This window comes from Anopheles gambiae, chromosome 2 (assembly GCF_943734735.2).
Source record: "Anopheles gambiae chromosome 2, idAnoGambNW_F1_1, whole genome shotgun sequence".
NCBI lineage: Eukaryota > Metazoa > Arthropoda > Insecta > Diptera > Culicidae > Anopheles > Anopheles gambiae.
In genome coordinates, this window is record NC_064601.1 from 85,703,772 (window position 1) to 85,726,715 (window position 22,944).

The 22,944-nt window shown below is 43.4% G+C and overlaps 1 protein-coding gene across 12 annotated transcripts in view; it reads left to right on the forward strand.

The window, feature by feature from the left end:
* The window catches only part of LOC1276218 (uncharacterized), a 163,503-nt gene that overhangs the window by 116,718 nt on the left and 23,841 nt on the right, over nt 1–22,944 (forward strand). The window lies entirely within an intron of this gene.

Genomic DNA, 22,944 nt, shown 5'->3' on the forward strand with positions numbered 1-22,944 from the left:
CCAATGCATTAACATGGGAAAAGGGCAATGAAGATAACGGAGTGAGACAGAGCGATGGAGAGCAGATTTAGAGAGGGACAAGACATACAAGACACAAGCTAATATAGTTGGCGGTGTTACAGTGACAATCACATCACCGTCAATGGTATTGGGCGGTGATGTAATTGGTAATAATTCATGCTCAAAACGACCGTCGGGGTTGTAACAAGATGCATGTGCACGGTATTCGATTGCACAAAACGATTGTATGTATTTTTTTCTATTACTAGCTTTTCTTGAGCTTTATTTTTCCATTTTTGCAGCAAATTATTCCGTTGAACTTTTGGATATATCGCTCCAAGAATTTACAAACAAATAAACAATAAAAAAGAAATGAGATGAAATTCTTTACTTAAATGAAGCATATTTTTTCCATTCAATTAGATATTCCAGTGTGTTAGGTAACATGGAAAAAATACGATTAATGCAAGGTTTTACGGTCATAAAAATAAGAAGAAGATTGTTCCACTGACAGGCTTAAATTTAAGCTTTCTGGCTTAAAATGTAAAATACGCCACTACTAAACTATTACTATCAAAAACAGAGATTGAAACTTGCAAGACACGAAAAAAACTCGTGCCTTATTGTTTTGTAACAGAAAATTACATTTTTTTTAAATAACTGTCAAATGTTGGCAAACATTTCCCGGAAAGCGTTACCCACATTCATTTAATGTATTTATTACCCATAGAAATCAATGGTTTTCCTAATCTATATCTGATTTTAAAGAAACAGAAACGAATAAGATTTTCCTTCTATAATTAGAATCAATATGATGAATTAATTGCACGAAAAAAAGTAATTTCCTGCCTCAATATGGACAAGTTTTCTTTATTTAAATCATAACGTGCATTACCAAAATATTTTCCAGCTGTAATTAGCTAGCCTATTCATAGCCCACTCGCCCCGCGCTCACACACACAATCAGACGTGATTATATTTAAACCATAAAAGAGAACTAATTTGATCTTACAATCAGCGCTAATTCGCACCATGTTCCATGTTGGCTTCCATCGATGAAGCTCAGGCCCAAATGATTATCGCGAACAGTACACCGAAGTAATATTATTTCTGCTAGTAACAATAAACAGTGCCAACCTTGGCATTGTCAGCCTCTCATCACTTTTCCTGGAAGCACAGCTTATACCTTCGACGCGCTCCTGCTTCGAGCATTTCTTTAGCCCCAGCCAACCAGCACCGTATGCCCACCAGAGCTGGATCGGCCCAGCCCGTGCCTGGAAGTCGATCTGCACTGGCGGCTGCCAGCTTTCCACCCTGCCAGCGGCCAACCAAACACCGTCTAATAATGCCCACCGGGTATTGTTGGGTGCGTCCTGTACTTTTCCGGCGAACCGTCGGTGTAATAGAGCACCCTCGTGCGTTTGGATGGAGCTTTCCGATCGATCCACTTCCCGGAACCGGTCGGGTGTGTGCTGTTTTTGAAGCAAGTGCCGTGATACAATCGTCATCGTACACTTCACAGTACGCACACACAGAGCGAAGGATGTAAAACGCTTGTAATGCAAACTTTCTACTAAAGGGGGTACAGTTTCAAGTTGTAAGCCAAGGAAAAAACAGACGAAGAAAAATCACTCTTTAATTAACACTTGCAACTTTAATGAATTTTTGCAACAGCAGTCAAAGGTACGAGGCAAACTGCCGCAGGGCTGTCACCATGGGCTCGAGAAAACCAACCTGCTGCTGCTGGTGCTGCTACTTCTCTCCAGCACTTTCCGACCCAGCTCGATGCAATATCATCTTTAGAGGGGAAAAACGGAAAGTAAAAGGCTTGGTGTTTGATTGTTGTTACATTCATTTTCCACATCTCGACGGCTGTGTCTGCACGTTTTGCACGAAACACTCTCGTTCGAAACACACCGCAGGGCAGGGACATTTAATCCCCGCTAATTAGAAATAGATCTTCCGGGAAATTGTGGTTCGAGCCTGAGGCCCTGTTTGTGGTCGTTGGTCGCTCAATTAAAGCGGCAAAAGTTGTTGCGATTTCAAATATGGCCCTGGTTGTGCTTGTTGCTTAAAGCTTCGCTAGCGTTAGCGTGATTTATCACGACAATCAATAACAAAAAAACATTCAAAGAAAATTAAGCAGTTTTGGAAATGTTTGTTCTTGACTACCAACAATCAAATCTGCCATTGGACTCTGACCTCTTTTTTGTACCTTAAATCACCCACTGGGCATCTCGTGTCGCTCGTGTGACACGCTCGGTGACGGTGGGCAAAATGGTCAGCCATATAAAACACAGATAGCCCTGGCACGAACTGCTGTTCGACTGTTGCATCGGTAATTTGTTAATCTGTAGCGTAATTATTTTAATTACTCGCCGCACACACTCTCGACACGACCGTCGCGCATCACAGCAAGGTTAGCCGTTGCAGGACACCAGCAACAGCAGCAGTAGCAGCAGCACAAGCAGCTCCGTCAGACAACGATCACACGCACACACGATCTTGCCTTCCGCTTATGCAAAGTATCGCTTGCTGGAGTTGATTGCTAGGAAGGAACTGCGCCAGTCCCCGGTACTGACGCGACCGTAAAAGTGCATAACAATCCCCGGTGACAAAGTGACGATGGCGGGGAAAGGTGATGTAGGGCGGTCTGTGTTCTGTGGACGTGGAGCGATTTCCGAGTGGGAAATTGAGCGAAACAGCATTGAAAACGGCCAAGGGCGACGGGCAACCGTTTTTAATTCTAGCTGCAGCACGACGATCGATTTAATTTGCTTCTAATTCTAGGCTAATCGCTGGAACAGCTTTGGCCAGCGATTGCATGGTTTTCGTAAAAGCTTTTTTTGTCTTGTTTAAGTATAGCTGGAAATGGCTGCCCTGAAAATAGACAGAATTGCTCTTACTCTTTTCATTAACTGCTATTACGTATTCAATTAACGAGAAACAAGTGATCTTAATTATCAATTTCCCCATATTTCCTTCGGGGGCAGTATTTGTCAATAAATATAAGCAAAGGAACCTTTTTTCAATCATTACACAATTACACAAGCAATTTAAACATAAAAGAAACAGCTCCTACCAGATCTTCATCATCAACGGGGGTACGGTTTTTGACCCATCTAACCCTCCTTGTTCGGGTAGGACCATCGTTATGAGCAGATAATTACACGGTACGCATGTCTAACCTTGCTTGCCGAAAGGAGGAAACTAGTGGCGTAACACTGGCAAGTCCAACGTGTGCAACACTCTCCTCTTGAGACCCAAGCAAAACAAGGCTGCCGGTTCGGGCCGGACAAACTCCGAGCAGGAAATTAACCAATCCAGTGGTGCGTTCGATACTTTGATTGCCACTTTACGAAAGCAGTTTAATTGAGTTTACTACATGTATGCAGTTCGAAGCCGGAAAGGATGAAAGCGGCACAATGGCGTTTCTCAGTGCTCGGTGCACGGTTGTAGCAGTAGCTGTAGTAGTGGTAGGACTGTCAGCATCCAGCATCTGGCGTCGTTTGTTGCCTCGGTTCAGTGTGTTACTTTACCATCCAGTCTTGCCGATTTTGACGAAGCGAGCAACCGAATTCGAATCCATCCCCAAACGTAGAGCAAGGAGCTGGTAGAGTCCTTGGCGACACGGGACAAACGGAAACCGCTCCCATTTGCGTGCGTTTAGCTCCCACGCTTCCTCCCACTCCCAATAGTGCCAATCTTCCATTCCAGCCAGATGGATGGCAAAAGCCTTCGCACAGTCCAGTCGCTATTTTCCGAGCAAAATTCCAGTGCTTGTACCACGCCCCACTTGTGCCTATACCGGGCAACGGTGTACGGCGTGACCAAATTGGTCCAACTGTTTCGTTGTGTGTCTGTATTTGCGCAAAGTCCTTGTGTTGCATTCGCAGCTCTACAGCTCCCGATCCACAAACGGGAATACACACGGCCACCCTGTTGTGCGGCTGTGCGGTCGTAGTGGTCGGATTTTGGAATTACGATTTCGTGCCCGGTTCCACGAGCGAGGAGATTTATGTACAACTTCAACCAACGGACAGGAATGCCGTTCGGTAAACCGTTTAAATTGGCGAAACAGTTCCATTTGCAATTGGATGTAAATTTTAAAACACTCATCCCATTCGGCTGCAACTGTTACAGCGCTGAATCTGTGCAATCAAATACTGCGAAGCACTATGAACATTCAAACTAATTATGCAGCAACACAGAGCAAGACAACGAGACAGAAAACGAAGTGCATGAAACATTATGTCACATCCTTTTTCAGCTCTGGAGTCGTGCCAATACGCGGTTTGATAAATCGTCCCATTCGAGGCAAAACCTTCACGGTGCATCTTTCAACGGTCCATTTAGTTAGATGTCATTAAGATGCAGTGATGTAGGTCATACTGCTAGTCCTGTCTGACGGCGTGCAGCAAAGTGTCGTGGTTTCTGTAGGTGTCGGTGGATCAGTTTTTGCACCACTACTGCGCCCTGTACTCCAAAACGGACCAAGAGCACGGCAATTAATCAAAATTATGAAGCACAACAGCAAAAGAAACACTTTCATCAAACCGTCTCAAAAGAGACGCAAACGGAACCGTTTGCAGCGACCACAGCAACGACGTGGCACTGTAATGTGAAGAAAGGTCATTAGACCATGCGGCATGGGTAAAGTAGTGCGAAATTAATATTTAATTTCGATGTTTCGATAGTTTTTTTAAGGTTTGAGGTTGAGTTATGCAAAGAAGTGAACTCATTGATTTAACTTTAGATAACTCTAGCTGTCACGAGTACTGAGGATTAGGTAGTCCAAAATGATCCAGCAAAAAAGATTTATTTAAAGTTAAAGTTAAAAAAAAGCTTATTCTGATATGCTAAAAACTCACCTAACATTTAACTTAATATTGGCCTTTTTCATAGTTCCAACCCAACTAGCTCTGACAAAACCCATGGCTTCATAAATCAGATGGAAGCAAATCCCAACCAATTTATCGCTCTCCCCCGAACAGCTCGCTGTATTGCGCAATTGTTGCGCACTATCACCCATCCGTTATCACCTTCAGCACACACTAGAGCGCTAGTTAACGGTGCAAAGCACAACCTTTTGCCTCGCTATCGGAAAATCGATCTATTGGACCAATCGACCCACACACACAGACACACCTTCCGTCTCGCTTTTCCCGCGCTTTCCATTCCACAGCCAATTGCAAAACAGCGCCCATTTCGAACATGAAGCTAGAATAACTTTGTTGGAGCACGTGTCTGGAGCAGGGTGGAAGGCATGTGTGGGAAGGACAGTCTTTATCAGCGAACCACCCGCTAAGCATACACCGCTGCTAAACAAGTGCTAATCGAAACGGTAGAGAATGTGTGTATGCACTATTTCCTCCACCGTCCTTCCAGCCCCTCCCTCTCCCCTCTATCCCAGCAGCGAGCGGTTTTTGTGTGTATGTTGCGCCTGCTTTGTTTGATTTTGGATCGACCTTGGGCGCTTTCGCCACTGCCAACTAGCTCATCATTGAACTGTCGATGAGGTTCTGTTGGGTTGTGTTTCTCTCCACCTTTCTACACCCCCCCCCCCCCCCCCCCCCGATTTGGCTCAGACAAGTCCCCCTTTTCCCCGGGGACGTCAATGTAGAAGCTTTTCCAACTTCCGGCTTGCAAAGTCGATTGGACGGAAACGTAACAAAGCACCCCGGGAGTTTCTTTTTTCTGCCCTGTCTCATGCTCATTCTGTCTCCCGGCACACTTCATACACACACACTCGCCTTACAATCAAACACCAATTTCCGTTTCGAATGATAAACAAAGCGCCAGCGTGCACGGTGTTTCGCACCATATTGCTAAACGTGCCCGCCTGCGTTTTTTGTTTGTATGTGTCTTGCTTGGCTTTGTTCAGACAAAGGTAGAGTCACGCGATAACGCGCGACACCTAACACGACACCATCATCGATACGGTACGAGTGTTTTCCATCCCCTCAAAAAAAAAAAAGGAAGAAGCAACGAGAGGTGGCTAGGGTAAAGCGCTTTTCCACAAATAAAACGAGAAAGATGGTCAGCAGATACGCACCGGATGGTTCTGTCGCCATTTTCATAACCTTATCTGGGGGTAAATGTTTGCGTAGGAGAACGGTAAATAACTGGTGCATTGGAATGAACTTTAGCTCGCGTTGCCCTCGTCCCACCGAGGTTTGGGTTTGGGGCTTTGGAAATTGGGCAAGCGTTGGAAAATGCTAGAAGCCTACCGCTAGCTAGCGTGGCTGATACGGGGGTTTTCCAAGGATTTTTGGATGTTTTCCGATTTCGTTGGAATTTGTGCCTCGATTAATAGGCTGTTCCTAGCATATTTTTGAATCTATCCCTCAAACTGTTATTGATTATATCCACAAAATGTGTTGAATCGTTTGTTTGACAGATGTTGGGACGATGACAATAATTTGTGGAAACGATTCAAAAATATGTTTAAAAGGGTTGAATTATTAAAAGGGTTTAAAAGGGTTGATAAATTGAATTTGATGAATTATAAAAAAATAGATACATTTTTTTTCGTGCGACGAATTTAACCACATTCGAGAATCATCCACAAATCCTTTAGATAGAACCAAATAACCATGGAAAACCTTGAAATTCACTGCATCCGGTTCGAAGGACCAATTTGATAAACTCGTCGGATTAAAATACAACCAATCATTAATTGAAAGCTCATTTCAAAGTAACAGATGATTTCCTAATCATTCAGCAGCAAAAGGTGAGTTACATTGTTAATTTATTTTGCTAATCATCACCCAGCTTATTCCTCACACTGGCGGAGACAATCAGCGCATAATGTCCTCAATTTTCAACACTTACAGTAGCACCTTCTTGACCACCAATTAAGGTGCGCTCAACGAACAGGGCACTCCTTTAGCTTAATTCTACCGTAAGCTTACCTTAATGCAAACCGTTCTGTCTTGGGGATTGGGAAGATCCCCACGCACTGACCTACACGTGGCAGGTGGAACGATAAACCCCCACCATTCGCCTCTGTTCTCTAGAGCTTTAATGGAAAACTTTATTTCGATTGGATTTTCTTCCCACAACGGCACATTCCGTTGTCTGCCGGATGAACCAAGTCCAGCGGAGGTTCCGCCCCATTCCCCGGTACGTGTGAGATGTGGACAAATATTTGCATACTTCCGTTGCTTCAGTGCTTCAGTACGCAAGAAGAAGGGGGTAGCAATGTAAAGAAGGCTAGTGTAGGTTCGATTTCGCCGAACACATCATCCGGATCCTTTCCGAGTATCACACACACACACACACACAAACCGACCAGTTTGTATCCTTCCTCTTTCCATGTTGTGGATCGGGCATAAACTCACAGAAGAAACAGACACACACGAAGAAGGAACGGCAGCTCGGAACAGTATTAAGTGATTAATGTTATGTTTTTCCACTTCAATTAAATCGGATTCAAACCGGCCAATACCCAGAGCGAGTGTTTCTGTGTTTGCATACACACACATAAACACATACATACACATGTAGATCGTACGTTTGCTGCGATGTCTCCATCTCGGTCCGAAAATGCCCCCAAGGGACCGGTACCGATGCTGCTCCATCCAATCGGATGCTTCGGGAACCGATCCGGATGAACCGGTGAGACCATGTAAACATGTTTGCACGCAGCGTTTTGGTACGGCCGGCTGCTTCCGACGCGCGTCCATGTGTGTGTCTACGTGTATACGCTTCCGTTGTCAACTGGCTGCTGGCACGATCACAGCAGCTCTACTACACGACCGTTGCTACACGACCTCGCACCAAGGCTACCGGAGCCTGCGAGCGTTTCAAAATAAATGTTAAGCTAATTAATTGGCTGCTCGGCCAACGCTGGCTAGCTGGGTGGAACCGGTAGCGCCTGTAAACCTACTGGTGGAAAACAGTGTAAATGTAGCGATGGGGGTAGGTGTAATCAAGTGCTTTAGTAGCGATGCAATCGAGCTGGTACGATGGTTCAGCATCAAAGGAAGAGTTGAAATATTGATTCGATTTATCAAACGAAGTTAAAGTATACAAAATTTCATATTAACCTAATAAGATGAGCAGCAACTACAGACACTCTTGAAATATTTGATAAACTATATTATCTTGCTTTGACAAAATTTGCTATTCTATTTCGTTCCACACCCAGCAAGAAAAAGTATTATGCTATTTATGTTTCAACCTTATTTTTAAATTTGATTTCAACCATCGGCCGTCAGGAAGCACTGTGTGTGTATGTGTACGTGCCGTTATTAGTTTAAGATGAAAAGGAAATCGATTTCATCCATTCCTACTGGCTTCGACGGCACTGTTGCTTGCCGGCAGCCAATCGAAAAACTCTGCGCAGCAACGTTTCCGTGGAAACGTAATCGTTTGACCGAGGAGGAAACTAATTTCCTATTTTCAACGCCAACTTGGAAGTTGAAAAAAGTCCCACAAACACACACACACACACTTACAGTGAAAGCTTTACGCTCAAATACAAAATCGGAGTTTAATTTAATGTGTTTGATTAAAGCAAATGCTGTTGTGTACAGTGTTCCTTGCTTGCGAGACCCACGCCTTGTCCGGACAGTACTGAGCGTATTGAGATAAATTTAACCTAAAATGGCCGCACGAAGCAAACTGGAAAGGTAAGGCCAAATCGGACGAATCAATGACGGACTTTGACAATTAAAAAGTTTCCGTACCATTTCTGGTATGTATTTTGTTCGGCCGGTTTTCCTCTCCAGCTGTTCCAGCTCTACCTTTCCGTGCCTGAGCGCTATTTTTGCTGCTCTTGGTGATCAAACTTTCAGCAAGCATCGCGGCCCGTTTGGTGGCTGGAGGCTTGTGCCGAACCGAGCTGAACCACAACCGCTCAATATATCGGGCATATCTTTGATCCATCTCTGGTCTGCTGGCCCGGGAACGGCAATCTAAGTGAACTTTTAAAGTTATTTTATATGCGAGCGTGAAACTTTTAATCAATCGCAAAACAAGAAATATTGCTTTTTGAAGTACTGTTGATTCCTTCGAGCGTAAATAAATTGTATAGTTTAATACTTGGGAAGAAGAAGTAGAAGAAGAATATAAAAAAGTCGCTATTTTAGGATAATCATCAGAAAAGTCTATCCTGCAATGAAGACCTCCGTTAGCTGCGGGCTTTGGATCATTTCACTTTTCGTCAATCGTTCGATTCCCACGCCGGCAGCGCTCACACTAATGCCAAAGTTTGACACTGTAATATCTTTATCCGCTTCTGCTCTTTAATCTGGGAAGAGGCACTAATCTGGGGGCCAAAAAATCGCTTACCATTTTCCCTCGGCGACCCACAGCAAAGTATTGTGAATAACACTTAAAGCAACAAAAAAAACAAAAGACAACACCGAAAAAAGGGGCCGGCTACACAGACGGGGCTGAATATTTTATCCGCAGCACGATAATGCTTCTGGCAAAGTACATCAAACACCCATTTGTGCGAAATATCTATCAGCTCGCTAATTGTGCGGTACGCGCTCGAATCGAAATTTATGGCGCTGGCGCCGGCGTGAGAGGCTGAAGTGATGGCGGATGGATTAAATATGCAACCTGTCGACGCTGGGTGTGAATCGATTGCACAAGATCGCGAGTTTAAATAGGGCGGGTGAGGGGGGGGGGGGAACTCCGCCGGTTGAAGAGGTTGAGAAGGAAGGGAAGAGGGTTCGTTGTCTGTTTTACACTTTAGTGCAGCGTTTTTTTTCGACGGCGTCAATTATGGAACGAATTGATTGGATGTACAGTAAATCACAATTAGCGTCAGCGCGCAGTCGTCGTCCGTGAACTCGGCGATTCTAAGTAACCTTTTAATGGAAGCTGATAATAAATAATGATATATTGGTTCGTTGGCTGACATAAACATTGGTTTGAAAGTTGTGATTGGATGTGGAAAGTGAAGATAGATTACTCATTTAAATGCAATAAATTGTCAAACATTGCTACTAGCCAAAACTTCCAAAACATTGATTTCAACAACAACAGTAATATTAATATTTGTAAGTAAGTTAATGTTAGTCTGATATACCAAATCTATGTGGCTTTATATCATGTAGATAACGGAAATTAAAAATGTCACGACATAATCTTGAACCAATTACATTTACTAAAGTGTAATTCCAATGTCTATTGCGCCTAAAGGTATGCAAAACGTGGTTTGTGTGATTAATAAGCAAATTAACTGCTTTAAATACAGCTATAACCTAAATTTACTCACCTAAAAGCTATTTGATTCTTTATAAATATTGAGTTTTACATAACCGATCATGTAAAATAATCACATCTAGCTAAAACAGTTACGTTAATGTAATATATATATTGCAATATATTGCAAACCATGCAACAGGTGTTCCTCGCTTCCTTCCAATCATTTTTTGATGGAATGTCGGTGCACATTGGGCACTTGCACAACTTCCCATCATATTTGCCCAAAGCACGGACAGCATCAAGGAAACCCCCGTGCCATAATAATCGAACGTACCTGGAGGTGCAACAGTACCGGTGGCGGCAAAAGAGAAAACCACACGAAGCTTCCCGTAAATTAACGTTGGGAATTGTGCACTGAACACTGCTAGTCATTTTTCACACTTTGGGGAATCATTCCAAAGTCCCAGCACGTAATGTCCGTATCCGAAAGGATTACGCAGCTCTTCCGACCGCTTCCGACCGGGACGGGGGACACGCTGGTGACACGTGGATTTAAACCGAGCGACTAGAAACGAGATTTGATCCGGTCAGCTCCATTGCGTGTGTGTGTGTGTGTGTGTGTGTGTTGGTTTTCGTCCAACTCCGTTGCACAATGGAGTGATTAACTTTCTCACAGCTTCTTTCACGTTCCAATGACACGGGATCTTTTGCTTGACTGAGTCATCAAAACATCCTTTTTTCCCCGTAGTCACAGAAGGTTCAGGGAGGAGAGAAAGAGAAACTGAGTGAAGAAAAAAAAGCACAGGGATAATGAGCCGTTTGCTACAAACATAAACACCGTTTACCGTCCGGTTAAGCCTTTGCAGAAAGCCCTCATTAAAAAGGCTTACTGGTATCATAAAAACATTACTCTTGATTGCGACTGCGGCCCGTCGCTCCTTCCTGGATTAGGGCGGCAACAGTAGCGATAAAAAGGGGGATCCGGGTTGGGAAGAAACTGCCACAGAAAAGCCATAAACATTCCATCAATTACTTGCACTGTGACAGTAGTGGTGGTCTTGTGTGCATGTGTGAGTGCACAAGACGAATAGGATAGGATTTTATGCGCGAATAATTTTTAATGTTTATTCTTAAGCCAGGAGGCCAGAGCAGGATATTGCCTGGCTTTTAAAACTGTTCCGCTATCCCTACGGCAACTCTCTCTCTCTCGGAAGGTGAAATTATCGTATCACAGCAACGACGGCAACGAAGATGTGTCCAGCCTTCACATTCTGCCTTTCTTCACGCGAAATTGATAAAATTGCTAAAGATATCCATAATGTAGCCCTCGCCCAGACCTAGCATCCCATTGGTGCCACATTTTCTTCGTTGGTTTTAGTTTTGTTTTCATAAATTTTACATTGCTTTAGCTACACCAACACACAGACACACCGTATGGCCCTTCAATGGGTTAATAAACGGTGAGAATGAAACTGGAAAAAGGGGAAGTATACGAACATTCCAACCCTTGCTACCCTTGCAGGAAGCTTTCGCCGAAAAGGGATTTAATAGACCCCCGTGCACCGTGCCACATAATGGTCCAGTGTTGGCCGTTCCTGTACCTTCCTGTTCCTTTTCAGAGAATGTTGTGAGTACATCCGAATCGGACCTTCTCGTTCATAGGATTTCATCGTCTTCCCATCCCACATTAGGTTAGTTTTGTCCCAACGAACAAGCTGACAAGACGGATTGAGGCAAGTGAAGCCAAGGGACTACTTTTGGAATGTTGACAAGATGAGGGATGCGAATGTGTATCCGGTTGTAGTAAAGAAATAACAAAAAACGACACTCCTAAACACAGGCAGGCAGGTTCATTCTTGCAGTTTAGCTAGCCCGGTTGCAAGCGGATGGGCAAGAATCTTTACCCTCTAGGCTCGTCCCCAACAAAAGGAGATAGCTCGAACCAATGTCCGCAGACCGTCGCACGGGACGGTATTTTCGTGACGACAATCCTGCACCATCCCAAGCCCGGAATAATGCAAAATGGGCCTCGGCCCGATCCCAATGAAAATGCCGTACCTATGTAGATCACGCCTGAGCAAAAAGGGGGGAGGGGAGGAACCCACGGTGTGATGCCTTTTTGGCAGCTCGCACCGCCTGGAAACTGGAGCCGCATGATCAAAGGGATGCGCACGACGGTACGGTTTCGGGCCGGACCGGTGATGATGAAGTTGTTTGCTCCGGACCTGGCCGGAGCGGGTAGATTCGTATGTGGATCCATTCGGTTTTTGGAATTCATTTATGCATTCTCCGAACGTGGTACGATTGTGGACAGACGTCACGTGTGGTGTTTGCGGTTTGAGGTGAGTTCGGTGTCGGGATGGGTTTCATGGTTTGTGTCACTAGCAAGAAAGTCGCTTTCAGCAAGCAAGCAGTCCTGTTTGCCGGAGCGTAACAAGTTTAATTGATCTTTAAATAGGTGGTGAAATATGTTGCTTGGTAGAAATCCAGCTTAAATTGCATTTTAAATGTAGTGAGCAGAACAATTGCATTGTTTGAGAAAACATAGTGAGTCGGACGATTTTAGTACGTACTCTTGATAACCTTCATCAATGACCAAACCCTATAAACCTAATTTTAATTTGGAGACATAATTGTTTATCTTCCCTCGGTAAAAGTGTTATGAGATTAGATGCGCCGAAGGATATGCTAAATATTACATTTGAAAGGTTTAATCATGCTTTTGTACCGATCAATATGTATTTTATTGTATACATTTAGGCGCAAAAGTAAAATTCAAAGTTGGTATGATAAAATATATTCTTGCATACATGTAGGCGCTCATATTAAAGAGCCACTACGTCCAGATCCTAGATTAATGAATTGTCAATTCATTTCAGGAATGCTTGAGAAGCAGCAACTCGAATGTTGTATACCTTTCTCATCAGTATCAATCATTGCATAAATTTCCCATTAAAAGCTCCATTACTTTCCAACCAATCGCATTACAATGTAGCAAACTTTATCTTCACATCGGCGTAATTTAATTTTCTTTCCCTTTCACCCATATGCCCTGTAACGCACCACAGTACCATGCGCTTGCTCGTTGCAACCGCGCACTGTACGTTGATTTAATTTGCTTTAAAATGTTCCGATACAAACTACTTTAGTGCAGCTTCCGCCGTGTGGAGCCCGTGCCCGAAAGGAAACAACACGGCTGATAGCACCAATTAACCGAAAATAGTTCCCATGAAGGTACGGGCCCACGTTCCACATTCCACGTTGCAGTTCTCGAAGGCCACCACAAAACCCATTAGCGTCAATTAGCGTGTACAGTTCAATTATCAACCGCTTGTACTCTTAGCTATTTTGTTGTCTAATTAATTCACTGTTGTCGTTGTTGTTGTTGTTGTTGTTGTTGTTGTAGTTCGTCGCTCGCGTTCGTCGTGGGCTCTTATCCGACCGGCCGCAGTACTCACACAATTGGGCATCTGCAGTGTACTAAATATGTATACGCTCACTGCTTGCAACCACTACCGGGGTCGGTATGGTAAGGATTCTCGTATTTGCTTTTTTGTACAAAAGCTCGTATAAAAACCTATCATACCGTTCACCAACCTCCAAAACCACATCAAAGAGTACGGAGGGCAACAAAGCAAAAAAAAAATCGACAACAAAGCAGAAATCCATTATCATAGGGAGTGTTGGGATGATAGTGCTTACTCTGTGTCCTGTTTTTATAAAAAAAAGCGAAAGAGATCTGGGATTTGTTAGAGGTTTTACTCGAGGGGGTGATGCATAATTAGATGATAATTTGATTCAAATTGTTTGCTGCTCGGGAAGCTTTGGCCTCTTGCCACACCCGTGACCGTGTCTGCTCTCGATCCGTCGGAAAAAAATAAACCTGAGCCAAGTGTTTTCGGGGCATTTAGTTGCACTGGGTTAAAGGAACCTTGTGCTCCAATCGAACCGACCGATCAAGTGTTTCGGCTCAAGGATCAACGACAACAATCCACAGACAGAAAGAGAGAGAAAAAAGATAGAGAGAGAGAGAGAAAGAGAGAGAGAATCGAGTTGGCACAAGCTCACTTTGGACCCGTCACAAAAAAGGACTAAACAATGCAAGACTTCCCAAGGAAATCTACGCACAATAGCGTCTGTTCATGGAACAATCGTTTCTTGGCCATCGTCCTCGGTTGTCCGTGGTCGTTATCGTCATAAAAAGCGACCGTTCAATTATTATTCCAACGAACCGTAAAGGAAAAAAGGGCCACGAAACAGCAGCAATACACACAATCGGCACGACCGGGCAATTAATTGGCCCCGTCAGGATGTATCGGTGTGCATTTGGAAAAGGGAGAGTGGAGATCCTCTCCCTTCCCTCCTCGGTACAAACCAAAAAATGTCCCTTCCATGGAGACTGATCGGTTACGAGATTGGAGCAAAGGTAGCTAGGGTAGCCATTGCAACAACGGACGGCAAATGGCGAATGGCGTGGGGCATCGGGTAAAGCAGGACTCCATAAATATCCCTTCATTCAGGCGGAACCGTTTTCGTTCCGTTTCCGTCCTACCAGCCGTGCTTAATGTGTTTCGGTATGTGTGTATGTGTTTATGTACGTGTGCTGGCTCCGATTACGAGGTGTATCGTCTGCGTTTGATTGTTGTACCGTTTTTATGGCCGTTCCCGGAGCAAAACCGGTGGTTAGATAAGTAAATAAATCACTACCACCCACCATCACCGTTTACACTGGTTCGCCCATTTGGGTTTGCGACTGATGAGCTGCTCCGCTTTTTTCGAACGCAAAGGCTTTGCATGTGTAAACAATTCGTTAAAGCGCCTCAATAGTTTTGATTCGAGTTTTTTTTCAATGTACAAATAAAGGCTTAAAGGTACTCCAAGCTCTAAATTCATTCAGATTGTGGTTGTGGCGATGCTGGCAAAGCGCCTGTAGATATGCAAAACACATACACATAATACTTGAGTATCACTTGAGCAAATATACAAAAAAATGCATACCTTCAGGCGCAGTACGCTAAACCGTTAGTAGCAGGCTACATTACTTGTTTTTAATTTCAAACTGAAATTATGAAATATTTGTATGTCTTCTGACTGATGTGTATCGCACATCTTAAATTTGTTATTACCATTTTATTTATGATTAATTAACCCTATAATTAATAATCTTAAAATCATAAGAGGCGCATGATGCCAATGGGCTCGAAGTCTCTAGAAAAATAAATAAAAAATTAATTAAATAAATAATTTAAAATTAAATAAACATCATACTACAGCATACATTTAGGCGTTAGTTTTCCTCATGCAATAGAAAATTATTTAAATCACTTACATACATACCCATGTAGTAATTGGGTAAAACATCGATATTGCACAGTTGAAATGATTCGCACATCCTTCAAACTGCACAGTTTTTTTCCCCTACAAACAGTCACTAAACATTTCCGCACTACACTACGCAGCAGCAATCCAAATCCATTGGAGAAATTGCCGTACCTAACTGGAATTAAATTTGCATTCCATCCTTCTCCCCGGCAACTGCCACTTGCAATTTCTCCCACTGCTGGATAAAAAGCAAGTTCGCTCCCTTACTTTCCCGAGTAGATCAGAGCTTACTAGCTGATCCAAACTAATCTAGAGCCAATTAAAAATTTCTCCCATCAACGCAATACACCTTCGACCTCGCCGCACCAATACACACCGCCACAACAGAGCAGAGCCACAAGCCGTCTGCTGCACACGAAACCCAGTAGTAGCAGGTAATGAGATTTGCCTCCGCACTGTAACTTTCTTTCTGCTGGAAGTTTGCAAAACTGCAGCCGCACAACTGGCAGGATGAAACAGGTGAGTGCCACCTGGGAGCGGTTTGGCTCGTGGGACCCGCCACACAAAACTGCCACCTCTTGCTCTTCAACCAATGCACAGTGGGCAACGGCCATACAAACGCCGGGATGAAAATCAATTCCTCGTGCTATTGCAGTTTTTCTTCATTTAATACAATTGTTCTTACTATACAGGGTAGTCCTACACTAAAATCGTCAAGACAGCGAATAAAACTTAATAATTATCGCTCACAACATTGCATTCTTGCGTATGAGTTAACAGCATCAACAGTAAGTATTAGGAATTAAAACGAAGGTGCAATAAGTTTCTGACTGAACATGAATTTTTAAAGTATTACGCACTAAAAAAGTTGTGTTTTTTTATGGTTTGTTTGGAAAAGAACTGATTCCTATCTTACGACCTTTTTTAAACGGTTTTTCCTCTCTTCAGTTTTGTTTTTGCCTGTTTGTTTCAAATGCCCGTTTATGACAGGTAGTTGGATACTGGTGGTTAATGGCTCATACAACAACACGTCAAAATCGCTCGCGCTATTTTCAAGAAAAAGTTTAATAATTTTCGGGGTCGCAGATGGTCGCAGCTAATTTCAACGTCAAAACGTAGGAAAAATGTTGATCTTTCCTATGATATACGACACACGAGTGAAATCGAGTCGAATCATAAAAAAATTCACTCTCCAAAATGAAAATATCCAAAAATTCGGAAGTGATGTTTGGTTTTCAATCATTAATGAACTTTAACAACAAGTGTTTGCAAAATATTTAGACATCACATCAAAGTATGACAAAAAACCTTTCCAATGACACATTAATTATCAAAATCTAACCCTCATATACTAAAATATGATGGTTTATGTTCGGTCGAAAAATAGCTCAAATTTGGGACAAAAATCACAAAGTTTACACTTTGATGGCCTATATCTCAGTAAGTTTAAGATAAAAACGTGAAATATTTTGGTTTCAACTAAGTTTAAGTATCTTTTTTAAGAAAATGATTATGGTGTGAACCTGCGATGAAGTTGGTTTTTCGATTTTTATACAGGCGTTTGCCCAATGTGCAATGGTGGCACCAATCCCTTCGGCAGGCAGCCAGGCAAGCAAATGGCACACCCGAGATGCATTATTTTCGGTTACGTTTGTGCATAAAGAAATATCACTTTGGGTCGGGTGGCAGGTGGAACGATAGTATTAACAGAGAGCCCCCCCCCCCCCCCCGCATCTCCTGCAACTCTCATTTGTGGTTTTGTTTACCCCACCTTCATGCTCATCTGCACGTTTGGAAGGAAATTGTTGCAAAAATACTTTGTTGCACAGAGTTTTCCATTTAGCAATTGTCAGGTGCAGGTTTCTGACAGTTTTTGGCTTTTCCGTGCCATCATGCTTCAACCGTGGAGTAGTCGCCAGCAAATAACAAGAGAGCATTGAGATGCGAAACAAAACAGTCACACCAGTCTGTATGTATGTATGTATGTATGTTGCCGTTGCCGTCCATGTCTGCCAGAAGTAACTAAACGACCGTGTACCGACTGTACAGGCGCTACAATGACAACCAGGTCCGGGGTATTGGCAAGATGGAGGTATAGTTCCCGCTCGCTCGCTCCCGCACCATCCAGAAAGGCACAAGGTAAAGATTGTGGTTTCGCCCGGCAGACTTACGCACCCGCAGACTGCCGCTACTTGGGAGTAGAAATTAAATTAGCTTAAGTGGATTTCAGTATCTCTCGAGCTGTCGGCTGCAGGACGCCAAAAACACTGGAAACACACACACACACAAAAAGATGAGTCCTCCTTCGTCCTACTGCCCTGCCTCTGTCGAAGTTACAAAAAGAAAAAGCAACCATCTTGCGTCAGGTTTAAACAACAAAATTGTACCGGGTATTGTGCTGTGTGTCAGTGTGCAATTGTGTTCCGGGGTTTGCTCAGTCCTCGAAAGGCCACGAGAGCGGGGCAAAACGAACTGCCTTCTAATGAAGGACTTTTGTTTGCAAAATTTCCAACTGGAAGCTTTAGTGGGTCTAAAACACATCGAAGGAAAGAGAGAGATAGAGAGGGAAAAGGATGAGCAAGCCGACATTGAAAATGAACTCGAAAGCGCCAGAAGCCACAGCAAGAATCAGCCTCCAGGGCGGGCAGCAACAAGAGATTTCCCCCTCGCAAGCAAGCAAAGTTGTTGAGCGAAAAGTAGCAAACTTTACCCTTCCGAAACTGGGTGAGTGTGCGTACCTTTGGAAGTTGAAAGCTTGATTTTTTCCTCGCTCTGTGTTTGTTAAAGAAATGTTTAAAACGCCGTAAAGCATTCGCACGCCGCGCGCGCGATGGGATGGGATTGTCAGGGGATGCAAAATTTCGCTCCGCTGTTTCCGTTGCTAAACTCTTTCCGAAGGCGAGAGCTTTGCTGCACTTCCACCGGATAGTGGCGTGGAAAAAATAGGATGGGAAAGTTTCGCTGTAACCACTTGAGGAGCGTTTTGCACTTCCTGAATGTTAATGTCAATTAGGAAGGGAGGGAGGAACGTTGCAGTTCGGTGCAGGGAAACGTTGTGTAGAGAGAATGAGGCGGAGTGAAGCAAAAACAACAAAAGCAACCAACCCGGTTGAATTGAAAACTGTGTTTGTCGAGTTGGTTTGGTTTGGTGGGAATTGCAAAGAAAACACTTAATAAAACTGTGATGAAATGGTAACACAGGAAACAAAGTTTGAGAGGCAGTTTGCATTCACGAGCGATGAGCGATGAAAGTGTGCACAATTTATGCATTTCAAGCGTTGGCAGAGAGTTGCTGCAAAGTCAACGCTAATTGTTCAGAGTGAGTTGAGTGGCATTGAGCCTTTGTGGCAGTAACAAAATAGAAGCTAAATGGAGTGTTTAATGAATTTTATCAATTCTTGGTAATTCTTCCAAATTTGTTACATTTCTCAGGCCTTTCTTTGGCTGCAAACTTCCCTATCACCGACTATTCAAATTCCAGGAAGTATGAATTGGTTTAGCGGGGGTAACTGCTCAACACACATACACCAGCAATTAAATGGCCAACTACTACACTGCTCAACTCATGCACAAACCGTCGCGCAGAGGAGAGGCGTCAAAATGGGCGCAAAATTAACTATCCAATTCATTGTCATTGCCGTTGCCGTGCAACCGAGAGGGATCAAGAGAGCCAGTGTGTGCGGTGGAGAGACAGAGAGCGCGCGCGAAAAAGAACAGGAATAGGAACAGTTCGACCCATAATACCATTGCACAGATAACACAATTACATTCATGGGAATTTAATTCCAAACATACCCTCAGGGGGGAAGCTGGAGAGTGGCGTAACGCAGTGCGACCACTGGCGACCACTCGCTGTGCTGGATGGTTCCGGACCGAACGCGACGCGATGATAGAGATTTGATGAGATTTTCATACGAATTCATTTCCATTCCCGGTGCTGCTAGTTTAATGATGGGAGCAATTTTTCTCTTCTTTTCACGGGGCCGCCCCTTCCTGCGCAATAAAACGGAAAGCCCATCGCTAGAATGGCGTGTGAATGGTGGCCGGTGATGGTTCTGCCGTGATTGGTTCGAGTGCGGAATGAGTGCCGGGATTTCGGAATGCGTTCAGCGACGACGAGCCCGGCTCACTGATGCGCACCAACGCCGCTAATACGCAGAATTTTCCAAGAACTGAAGGTGGATGGCAGATGGCCGAGCCCACCCATCATCGTACCCGGCCCAGTAAGCCGGCATACGGCATCGGAATAATCGGGCATTTGGCAATGGCTACCTTTTGCGGGCGCGGGCGAACGGGACCACCACCACGGCTAGTGAATCAGATTATTGTACGTAATCCTTTTTCACCGAAATCGATCTATACAAACTATTGTGGGACAGTTCAATCGCTTGACGATTTGATATGGCAGCGATGGATCATTTTTTTTCACATGTTGTGTTTGTGTTCGCATGAAAAGAAACAGTTTTTTTCTGGTTTCAGTATAGTTTTTGCACTGCATTTTGAAGCCGATAAACATAACTTTTAAAATAGTTTAAGGCCGCTTTCAACCTTAACAGAGCATAGAATAAATGGAAAAATATGAATTATGCATAGCTTAATGCTGCAGCCCACTTTTAATCCCACTTGTTACATTGTGTAAGCACCCACGTGGCGCTTGATGGAAACCATAAAACGTGTCTCGTTAAACCATCAAAGTAAGCCTTGTGCTTTTCCTAACCGTAAAGAACCCGTTCTTAAAGTACCACAACCGACACAAACACGCGCACACACACGCAAACAACGAGACAGGTGTATCAACACTTCGTGAAATGTGACCGGAGCTTCCGGAATGGTAGCAGGCGCAGTGTGCCGGAACGTCCGGGCGCTTTCCGGTGGTGCGATACTGCTGCTACTGTGATGGTGGTGGTGGTGGTGCTGGTGATGGTGAGATTAATTAAAAATTAAGCACCCTCGAGGTGGTGTTGCACATCAGACACACACACACACACACGCGCACGCACACACACACACACACATTCAAGCTTCCGTTGGTTTTGAATTTGGTTTTCAAAGTGAGCTTCTTTTTTTTTGCTGTATATTATTCCTTTCCCGACTCGTTCGTAGCGCAGAAATGTAAAGCGGCATATATCAAACTTTCCCACAGAAAAACCACAAACTAGACACCCCGACATACCGTTGCTACACAGTGCTGTTTGGTGCTACAGCATGCATGCAAAAAGGGGGGGGGGGGGGGGCAAGAATTATGGCAATCGTACAATTATTAATCAACAGCAAATCAACAGCCACAAAGCTTCTCGTTGCTGCAGTCTAGCTGGGAGCAACAACAAAAAAAGCTGGTGGCACATAAAACACGATCCTGCTTGCTGCCTGTGCTCGATGCAGTATGAATGCATTTTTTTCTTTTGTCTGTCCCTCGTTTGTGCCTGAAGTAGTGGTTTTGAGGGTGTGTGTGTATGCTGAGAGGTGTGTTTTTATATTGCCAGTCCTTTATTGGATTCCGGTGTTAACATGGTTTTGTAGTGCGAGGAAGAGTGGGAGAAATGGCAAATATGGCAGCGTATGTAGTCTGGGCAGCGTGGGGGTCTGTGCCCGTTTTGTGTTGGCGACTGTAATTTCCGGCCATTGCATGAGTGAACCAAATAGAGTACTTTATTAAGCTGCTGTAAGGGTTGTTTTTTTATACCATTCTCTTTCTGCATCATACATGAAAGCGAACCCCACTGACCCCTGTGCGACTGGTGGGAAGTTATTGGAATGGAAGAATGGAACGGACCTTTTGGCTGGATAATTTTCTTTAATCAACACTAATTTGGTGTCTGCTTCCGTTGAACCCCGGAAAAGGAAAAAACGCCGTACATTAAATGTGAAAAGCTGAGTTTTTTTGTTGTTTTCTTTTATAATTAAATGGTGAAATACTTCCTTCATACCCTCAGCAATCGTAAAACAGTCCATCTGTAATGACCTTTCGGTATGAGTCACGTACAGAGAAGATATTTTATGTTAATCCCAAACATTTATATTAATTTGTCATTAAGCTCGCCTCCGTTTGCCATATTTCATCGCATTTGTCTGTACGGCGGAATCGGCAAGCATGTGTTGCATACATTTTTACGCAAAAAAGGTAAGATTAGCGAGGCCTATTTTTATTCCTTTGGCCACCTACCAGTGCCACCAGTCGCAGCACCATTGCTATCGTTGTAACGCCACCAAAATATTAATAATAATCACTCGGCTTAAGCCTTAAAAAAATCGGCTGGACCGAAACCATTACCATGTGTATGTGTGTGTACAGGGTGTAGTGCGTTATTGCGGCTTGTATTTCAACTAATGCCTGAAAAAAAACCCTATAGTCTCGTTACATATGATGCCACCGTAACAATATTGCACTAATAAAGACTAATGCTTGGGCACAGGAACGGAATGCCGCTGCCTCGAAACACCACAGCACTACAAACACATACGCGCTGCTGGTTTGTATTTACGGTTTCCTTTACAACACAAATACAAAAAAACAAATCAAATACCCACCATTGTCACCATCGTCGAGCCGGGACAATTGGATTAGATATTACAAATGCCGGTCCCGTGTATGAGCTTTTGTCCTTCTTCTTGCTGCACCTCTTCGCACTATGGTGAGATCGAAAATGAATGGAAATAGGACGTAAAAATACGCACGGACAGTACACATGCACACCTACTCGGTCTGTCATTTTCCATTCAGCAGGCTACGCCGAAGCCGGCATTTTGTGGAGCTTTCGAAAATATCTGTTCATTGATTGAAATTATGTCGCGTAGAGTTCAAGTGGGAGATCCTTTCATGGTTTTGTTACTAGGTTTTGTTTCGTTGTTAGCTATTTTTTTAAATAATAGGTTTGAAAAAACATGTAACATTGTCAAACATATCAATTTATGGAGATGAAAATTTCGAAGATGAAAATCAGCCTTACACTAAACAACTAACAAGAGGAAACTTAGGAGAACATCAATTTGTATATTGCTCTGAAAGTTTAAAAAGAAATTACAGGGTTTTCCAAGTCACTTTCGAATTCGCATTATAATTATTCACCGCACCCAAGATGTTTTTCAACAGCTTTCAAATGGTGTATTTGCTTCAAAATTAAATTTCAGTTTTTACACATGATTTTCAACACATCACAAAGAACTGTTTAACTCAATCCAGCTTGAGGCGTGTTGAAAATCATGCTGAAGAAATTAAAAAAACATTGTGATGTAGATGAAATATCAGATCGATTTGGATTAACATGTAGGGTGCGGTGAATAACAATGTTCACATTCGAAAGTGGCTTGGAAAACCCTTTATATTTGAAATCAAATATTTTGGGGAGTAATTTTACTTTCAGCCATCTAAATAATGATAATGATGTAAATATAACATGTCTTTCCTAAAAAAACAACATCATATTGCATAAAGCTGATTAACTCGGTACAGATTTCGAT